The sequence below is a fragment of the Cherax quadricarinatus genome, chromosome 1 (assembly GCF_038502225.1).
Source record: "Cherax quadricarinatus isolate ZL_2023a chromosome 1, ASM3850222v1, whole genome shotgun sequence".
Taxonomy (NCBI): Eukaryota; Metazoa; Arthropoda; class Malacostraca; order Decapoda; family Parastacidae; genus Cherax; species Cherax quadricarinatus.
The window spans coordinates 1,617,482-1,627,481 of NC_091292.1; positions in this window are offsets into that span (position 1 = coordinate 1,617,482).

Here is a 10,000-nt window from a genome sequence, read left to right on the forward strand (position 1 = left end):
CAGTACACAGTACTCTGAACCAACACACTGTGTATCACAGTACACAGTACTCTGAACCAGCACACTGTGCATCACAGTACACAGTACTCTGAAGAACACCCTGTGCACCACAGTACACAGTACTCTGAACCAACACACTGTGCATCACAGTACACAGTACTCTGAACCAGCACACTGTGCATCACAGAACACAGTACTCTGAACCAACACACTGTGCATCACAGTACACAGTACTCTGAACCAGCACACTGTGCATCACAGTACACAGTACTCTGAACAACACCCTGTGCACCACAGTACACAGTACTCTGAACCAGCACACTGTGCATCATAGTACACAGTACTCTGAACAACACCCTGTGCACCACAGTACACAGTACTCTGAACCAGCACACTGTGCATCACAGTACACAGTACTCTGAACCAGCACACTGTGCATCACAGTACACAGTACTCTGAACCAGCACACTGTGCATCATAGTACACAGTACTCTGAACAACACCCTGTGCACCACAGTACACAGTACTCTGAACCAGCACATTGTGCATCACAGTACACAGTACTCTGAACCAACACACTGTGCATCACAGTACACAGTACTCTGAACAACACCCTGTGCATCACAGTACAGTACTCTGAACCAGCACACTGTGCATCACAGTACACAGTACTCTGAACCAGCACACTGTGCATCATAGTACACAGTACTCTGAACAACACCCTGTGCACCACAGTACACAGTACTCTGAACCAGCACACTGTGCATCACAGTACACAGTACTCTGAACAACACTCTGTGCATCACAGTACACAGTACTCTGAACCAGCACACTGTGCATCACAGTACACAGTACTCTGAACCAGCACACGGTGCATCACAGTACACAGTACTCTGAACCAGCGCACTGTGCATCACAGTACACAGTACTCTGAACAACACCCTGTGCATCACAGTACACAGTACTCTGAACAACACCCTGTGCATCACAGTACATAGTACTCTGAACCAGCACACTGTGCATCACAGTACACAGTACTCTGAACAACACCCTGTGCATCACAGTACACAGTACTCTGAACCAGCACACTGTGCATCACAGTACACAGTACTCTGAACCAGCACACTGTGCATCATAGTACACAGTACTCTGAACAACACCCTGTGCACCACAGTACACAGTACTCTGAACCAGCACACTGTGCATCATAGTACACAGTACTCTGAACAACACCCTGTGCACCACAGTACACAGTACTCTGAACCAGCACACTGTGCATCACAGTACACAGTACTCTGAACCAGCACACTGTGCATCACAGTACACAGTACTCTGAACCAGCACACTGTGCATCATAGTACACAGTACTCTGAACAACACCCTGTGCACCACAGTACACAGTACTCTGAACCAGCACATTGTGCATCACAGTACACAGTACTCTGAACCAACACACTGTGCATCACAGTACACAGTACTCTGAACAACACCCTGTGCATCACAGTACAGTACTCTGAACCAGCACACTGTGCATCACAGTACACAGTACTCTGAACCAGCACACTGTGCATCATAGTACACAGTACTCTGAACAACACCCTGTGCACCACAGTACACAGTACTCTGAACCAGCACACTGTGCATCACAGTACACAGTACTCTGAACAACACTCTGTGCATCACAGTACACAGTACTCTGAACCAGCACACTGTGCATCACAGTACACAGTACTCTGAACCAGCACACGGTGCATCACAGTACACAGTACTCTGAACCAGCACACTGTGCATCACAGTACACAGTACTCTGAACAACACCCTGTGCATCACAGTACACAGTACTCTGAACAACACCCTGTGCATCACAGTACATAGTACTCTGAACCAGCACACTGTGCATCACAGTACACAGTACTCTGAACAACACCCTGTGCATCACAGTACACAGTACTCTGAACCAGCACACTGTGCATCACAGTACACAGTACTCTGAACCAGCACACGGTGCATCACAGTACACAGTACTTTGAACCATACACAAATAACCCGCACATAGAAGAGAGGAGCTTACGACGACGTTTCGGTCCGACTTGGACCATTTACAAAGTCACACTAACCAGAAGTAACGAACGAACGAACGAAAGTTCAGGTAAGATCCCAAATGGGATGAGCGGGGAAGACGGGACAGACGAAGAATAGTGCTGGAGAGGAGTGTTCTTAGTCATAGAAATAGAGCCAGGGCTTAACCCAGCAGCGAAGGCGATCGTGGGACAGATATTGAGAAGAGAAATTCAGGCTCTTCTGTTGGGACTTCGGTGGGGTGAGCGAGGAGGAAGGGACATGCGACGTTTAGCGCTAGAGAGGAGTGTAGAATTGAGCCATGTCTTAACCCAAAAGCTAAGGCGAACGTGGGTCAGAGAATGGTACCTGTCATAGAAGGTACCTGTCAGCGAATCCAAGGTTATTTGTAAGTAGGGTTAGGAGCAGGATCATGCAAGGAGTAGCAAAGGTTGTGTTGGTTTGTGGGTCTGCGAATGTCTTCGTCAAGGAGAGAGGTCCAGTAGTCATGTCGTGTCTCAAGTTTGTCTATCTGTCTGTCACTGAGCGTCTTCCAGTACAGATTCAGCGCAGAGATGTCTAATTGGGCATGGAGAGACTCGCTTGTGGGGAAGTCCTCCCATCTGACATCAAGCACCCAGCGCAGCGCCTTGTTCTGGACACGCTGCAGTTTAAGTAAGTTTATTTTTGCTGCAAGAGAGAGGGCTAGAGGAGAGTAAGTTATCAGAGGACGTATTAGGGATTTGTAGAGGTGTAGTTTGGTGCGTTGAGAGACATGTTTCAGCTTGTAGAGGCCCGCAAGGGCCTTACTAGGTATTGCATGTCTTGAGTGAATGTGTCTGTGTAAGCGTAGAAGGTAGTCAAGATTAACGCCAAGGACAGTGACAGTGTGTGATGGGGATGTAAGTCCAACAACAGATGTATTATTACACAACGCACACATCACCAGCAACAACAGTAACAACAGCAACAACAGTAACAACAGCAACAACAGTAACAACAGCAACAACAGTAACAACAGCAACAACAGTAACAACAGCAACAACAGTAACAACAGCAACAACAGTAACAACAGCAACAACAGTAACAACAGCAACAACAGATGTATCATAACACAACGTACACATCACCAGCAACAACAGTAACAACAGCAACAACAGTAACAACAGCAACAACAGTAACAACAGCAACAACAGTAACAACAGCAACAACAGATGTATCATAACACAACGCACACATCACCAGCAACAACAGTAACAGCAACAACAGTAACAACAGCAACAACAGATGTATCATAACACAACGCACACATCACCAGCAACAACAGTAACAACAACAACAGTAACAACAGCAACAACAGATGTATCATAACACAACGCACACATCACCAGCAACAACAGTAACAGCAACAACAGTAACAACAGCAACAACAGATGTATCATAACACAACGCACACATCACCAGCAACAACAGTAACAGCAACAACAGTAACAACAGCAACAACAGATGTATCATAACACAACGCACACATCACCAGTAACAACAGTAACAGCAACAACAGTAACAACAGCAACAACAGATGTATCATAACACAACGCACACATCACCAGCAACAGCAACAACAGTAACAACAGCAACAACAGATGTATCATAACACAACGCACACATCACCAGCAACAACAGCAACAACAGTAACAACAGCAACAACGGATGTATCATAACACAACGCACACATCACCAGCAACAACAGTAACAACAGCAACAACAGTAACAACCAACAACAGATGTATCATAACACAACGCACACATCACCAGCAACAACAGTAACAACAGCAACAACACTAACAACAGCAACAACAGATGTATTATAACACAACGCACACATCAACAGTAACAACAGTAACAACAGTAACAACAGCAACAACAGATGTATTATAACAACGTACACATCAACAGTAACAACAGTAACAACAGCAACAACAGATGTATTATAACACAACGTACACATCAACAGCAACAACAGTAACAACAGTAACAACAGCAACAACAGATGTATTATAACAACGTACACATCAACAGTAACAACAGTAACAACAGCAACAACAGATGTATTATAACACAACGCACACATCAACAGTAACAACAGTAACAACAGTAACAACAGCAACAACAGATGTATTATAACAACGTACACATCAACAGTAACAACAGTAACAACAGCAACAACAGATGTATTATAACACAACGTACACATCAACAGCAACAACAGTAACAACAGATGTATTATAACACAACGCACACATCAACAGTAACAACAGCAACAACAGCAACAACAGTAACAACAGCAGCAACAGATGTATTATAACAACGCACACATCAACAGCAACAACAGATGTATTATAACAACGTACACATCAACAGCAACAACAGTAACAACAGAAACAACAGATGTATTATAACACAACGCACACATCAACAGTAACAACAGCAACAACAATAACAACAGCAGCAACAGATGTATTATAACAACGCACACATCAACAGCAACAACAGATGTATTATAACAACGTACACATCAACAGCAACAACAGAAACAACAGATGTATTATAACACAACGCACACATCAACAGTAACAACAGTAACAACAGCAACAACAGATGTATTATAACAACGTACACATCAACAGCAACAACAGTAACAACAGATGTATTATAACACAACGCACACATCAACAGTAACAACAGTAACAACAGCAACAACAGATGTATTATAACAAACGTACACATCAACAGTAACAACAGATGTATTATAACACAACGCACACATCAACAGTAACAACAGTAACAACAGCAACAACAGATGCATTATAACAAACGTACACGTTAGGTGATCTTCATCTTAAAGAGTCGGTCAATAATCACAGTTTACAAGACCAATTATGTTCATGTTGATCCTCAAGTTTATCTTGCTGGTCCATGTGTTGGTCCTCAAGTTTATCTTGCTGGTCCATGTGTTGGTCCTCAAGTTTATCTTGCTGGTCCATGTGTTGGTCCTCAAGTTTATCTTGCTGGTCCATGTGTTGGTCCTCAAGTTTATCTTGCTGGTCCATGTGTTGGTCCTCAAGTATATCTTGCTGGTCCATGTGTTGGTCCTCAAGTTTATCTTGCTGGTCCATGTGTTGGTCCTCAAGTTTATCTTGCTGGTCCATGTGTTGGTCCTCAAGTTTATCTTGCTGGTCCATGTGTTGGTCCTCAAGTATATCTTGCTGGTCCATGTGTTGATCCTCAAGTTTATCTTGCTGGTCCATGTGTTGGTCCTCAAGTTTATCTTGCTGGTCCATGTGTTGATCCTCAAGTTTATCTTGCTGGTCCATGTGTTGGTCCTCAAGTTTATCCTGCTGGTCCATGTGTTGATCCTCAAGTTTATCTTGCTGGTCCATGTGTTGATCCTCAAGTTTATCTTGCTGGTCCATGTGTTGGTCCTCAAGTTTATCTTGCTGGTCCATGTGTTGATCCTCAAGTTTATCTTGCTGGTCCATGTGTTGGTCCTCAAGTTTATCTTGCTGGTCCATGTGTTGGTCCTCAAGTTTATCCTGCTGGTCCATGTGTTGGTCCTCAAGTTTATCTTGCTGGTCCATGTGTTGGTCCTCAAGTTTATCCTGCTGGTCCATGTGTTGATCCTCAAGTTTATCTTGCTGGTCCATGTGTTGGTCCTCAAGTTTATCTTGCTGGTCCATGTGTTGGTCCTCAAGTTAACGCTGTTGGTCCATGTGTTGGTCCTCAAGTTAACGCTGTTGGTCCATGTGTTGGTCCTCAAGTTAACGCTGTTGGTCCATGTGTTGGTCCTCAAGTTAACGCTGTTGGTCCATGTGTTGGTCCTCAAGTTAACGCTGTTGGTCCATGTGTTGGTCCTCAAGTTAACGCTGTTGGTCCATGTGTTGGTCCTCAAGTTAACGCTGTTGGTCCATGTGTTGGTCCTCAAGTTAACGCTGTTGGTCCATGTGTTGGTCCTCAAGTTAACGCTGTTGGTCCATGTGTTGATCCTCAAGTTTATCTTGTTGGTCCATGTGTTGGTCCTCAAGTTTATCCTGCTGGTCCATGTGTTGGTCCTCAAGTTTATCTTGCTGGTCCATGTGTTGGTCCTCAAGTTTATCTTGCTGGTCCATGTGTTGGTCCTCAAGTTTATCTTGCTCGTCCATGTATTGGTCCTCAAGTTTATCTTGCTGGGTCCATGTGTTGGTCCTCAAATTTATCTTGCTGGTCCATGTGTTGGTCCTCAAGTTTATCTTGCTGGTCCATGTGTTGGTCCTCAAGTTTATCTTGTTGGTCCATGTGTTGGTCCTCAAGTTTATCTTGCTGGTCCATGTGTTGGTCCTCAAGTTTATCTTGCTGGTCCACGTGTTGGTCCTCAAGTTTATCCTGCTGGTCCATGTGTTGGTCCTCAAGTTTATCTTGCTGGTCCATGTGTTGGTCCTCAAGTTTATCTTGCTGGTCCATGTGTTGGTCCTCAAGTTTATCTTGCTGGTCCATGTATTGGTCCTCAAGTTTATCTTGCTGGCCCATGTGTTGGTCCTCAAATTTATCTTGCTGGTCCATGTGTTGGTCCTCAAGTTATCTTGCTAGTCCATGTGTTGGTCCTCAAGTTATCTTGCTGGTCCATGTGTTGGTCCTCAAGTATATCTTGCTGGTCCACGTGTTGGTCCTCAAGTACATCTTGCTGGTCCACGTGTTGGTCCTCGAGTTAACGTTGCTGGTACAGTCCTCAAGTTATCGTTGCTGGTTCAGTCCTCAAATTAACGTTGCTGGTCCAGTCCTCAAGTTAACGTTGCTGGTCCAGTCCTCAAGTTATCGTTGCTGGTTCAGTCCTCAAGTTAACGTTGCTGGTCCAGTCCTCAAGTTAACGTTGCTGGTCCAGTCCTCAAATTAACGTTGCTGGTCCAGTCCTCAAGTTAACGTTGCTGGTCCAGTCCTCAAGTTAACGTTGCTGGTCCAGTCCTCAAGTTAACGTTGCTGGTCCAGTCCTCAAATTAACGTTGCTGGTCCAGTCCTCAAGTTAACGTTGCTGATTCAGTCCTCAAGTTATCGTTGCTGGTCCAGTCCTCAAGTTAACGTTGCTGGTCCAGTCCTCAAGTTAACGTTGCTGGTACATGTGTTTCAACAAACAGTAAACATTTACTTAAGTGGCATCGTGGGGGAGGGTGAGAGGAATGGGCAAGCTTCCCGACACCTGCTGCCACTGTTTACGTAGCAGTAAGTAGGTAGGTACCTGGGTGTTAGTAGACTGGTGTGGGTGGCATCCTGGGGGAGACTAGGCTCTGAACTCGGAGAGAACTCAGACAGACAGAGCCAGACTAACAAACAGAGCAACATAACAGAGCAAGACTGAGAGAGTTGAGTAATAAAGTCAGGGTCACACCCACTACTGACGCTGTTGTTTACCAGCGTCAGCTGATCAAGGCTGCCTCATGTCTTGGATCCATTGTTAGTTGATGTGTTGTGGGTGGTGTGAGTGGTGAAGCACTGACTGGTGTGAGTGGTGAAGTACTGACTGGTGTGAGTGGTGAAGTACTGACTGGTGTGAGTGGTGAAGTACTGACTGGTGTGAGTGGTGAAGTACTGACTGGTGTGAGTGGTGAAGTACTGACTGGTGTGAGTGGTGAAGTACTGACTGGTGTGAGTGGTGAAGTACTGACTGGTGTGAGTGGTGAAGTACTGACTGGTGTGAGTGGTGAAGTACTGACTGCTGTGAGTGGTGAAGTACTGACTGGTGTGAGTGGTGAAGTACTGACTGGTGTGAGTGGTGAAGTACTGACTGGTGTGAGTGGTGAAGTAGTGACTGGTGTGAGTGGTGAAGTAGTGACTGGTGTGAGTGGTGAAGTAGTGACTGGTGTGAGTGGTGAAGTACTGACTGCTGTGAGTGGTGAAGTACTGACTGGTGTGAGTGGTGAAGTACTGACTGGTGTGAGTGGTGAAGTACTGACTGCTGTGAGTGGTGAAGTACTGACTGGTGTGAGTGGTGAAGTACTGACTGCTGTGAGTGGTGAAGTACTGACTAGTGTGAGTAGTGAAGTACTGACTAGTGTGAGTAGTGAAGTACTGACTGGTGTGAGTGGTGAAGTACTGACTGGTGTGAGTGGTGAAGTACTGACTGGTGTGAGTGGTGAGTACTGACTGGTATGAGTGGTGAAGTACTGACTGGTATGAGTGGTTAAATACTGACTGGTGTGAGTGGCGAACTACTGACTGCTGTGAGTGGTTAAATACTGACTGGTGTGAGTGGTGAAGTACTGACTGGTGTGAGTGGTGAAGTGCTGACTGGTGTGAGTGGTTAAATACTGACTGGTGTGAGTGGTTAAATACTGACTGGTGTGAGTTGTGAAGTACTGACTGGTGTGAGTGGTGAAGTACTGACTGGTGTGAGTGGTGAAGTACTGACTGGTGTGAGTGGTGAAGTAGTGACTGGTGTGAGTGGTGAAGTACTGACTGGTGTGAGTGGTGAAGTACTGACTGGTGTGAGTGATCTAGTACTGACTGGTGTGAGTGGTGAAGTAGTGACTGGTGTGAGTGGTGAAGTACTGACTGGTGTGAGTGGTGAAGTACTGACTGGTGTGAGTGGTGAAGTACTGACTGGTGTGAGTGGTGAAGTACTGACTGGTGTGAGTGGTGAAGTACTGACTGGTGTGAGTGGTGAAGTACTGACTGGTGTGAGTGGTGAAGTACTGACTGGTGTGAGTGGTGAAGTACTGACTAGTGTGAGTGGTGAAGTACTGACTGGTGTGAGTGGTGAAGTACTGACTGCTGTGAGTGGTGAAGTGCTGACTGGTGTGAGTGATCTAGTACTGACTGGTGTGAGTGGTTAAATACTGACTGGTGTGAGTGATCTAGTACTGACTGGTGTGAGTGGTGAAGTACTGACTGGTGTGAGTGGTGAAGTGCTGACTGGTGTGAGTGATCTAGTACTGACTGGTGTGAGTGGTTAAATACTGACTGGTGTGAGTGGTGAAGTACTGACTGGTGTGAGTGGCGAAGTACTGACTGGTGTGAGTGGTTAAATACTGACTGGTGTGAGTGGTGAAGTACTGACTGGTGTGAGTGGCGAAGTGCTGACTGGTGTGAGTGGTTAAATACAGACTGGTGTGAGTGGTTAAGTACTGACTGGTGTGAGTGATCTAGTACTGACTGGTGTGAGTGGTGAAGTACTGACTGGTGTGAGTGGTGAAGTAGTGAGTGGTGAAGTAGTGACTGGTGTGAGTGGTGAAGTAATTCACTTAAATGAAAGCAGAATGAAGAAGAAAAATTATTAAGACTGACTGTCACACAGATCATGTTACTAATATTAACAATAATTTTGTAAAAGAAACAACACAACAAGACCAGTCATGAAACATCTGGACTAGACTCGTGCAGTTTATTATTTGTAAAGATGTGTCAAATATCACTAGCACTAGCACTCAGTAAAGAACTTAGATCTAGGTAAAATATCACTAGCACTAGCACTCAGTAAAGAACTTAGATCTAGGTAAAATACCACTAGCACTAGCACTCAGTAAAGAACTTAGATCTAGGTAAAATATTACTAGCACTAGCACTCAGTAAAGAACTTAGATCTAGGTAAAATATCACTAGCACTAGCACTCAGTAAAGAACTTAGATCTAGGTAAAATACTAGAGGCCTTCAAGAGTGCAGACATTACTCCTTTATAAAAAAGAGGCAATAGAAGAGTAGTCAAATATTACAGAGCAGTAACACTAACACTGTACATCATGGTAACAAAATAAACAGGAAAGTCACCCCAGTATAAGACACACACGCACACAAACAATAAGATATAAACAAAGTCTTCCAGTGGAGAACAAGACCTTCAGTAGTGACAAGCTCCAGTTGTTTACATGTGGAAGAATGAAGAACTCACGACAGACATTTATATAAAACACAAGAGGA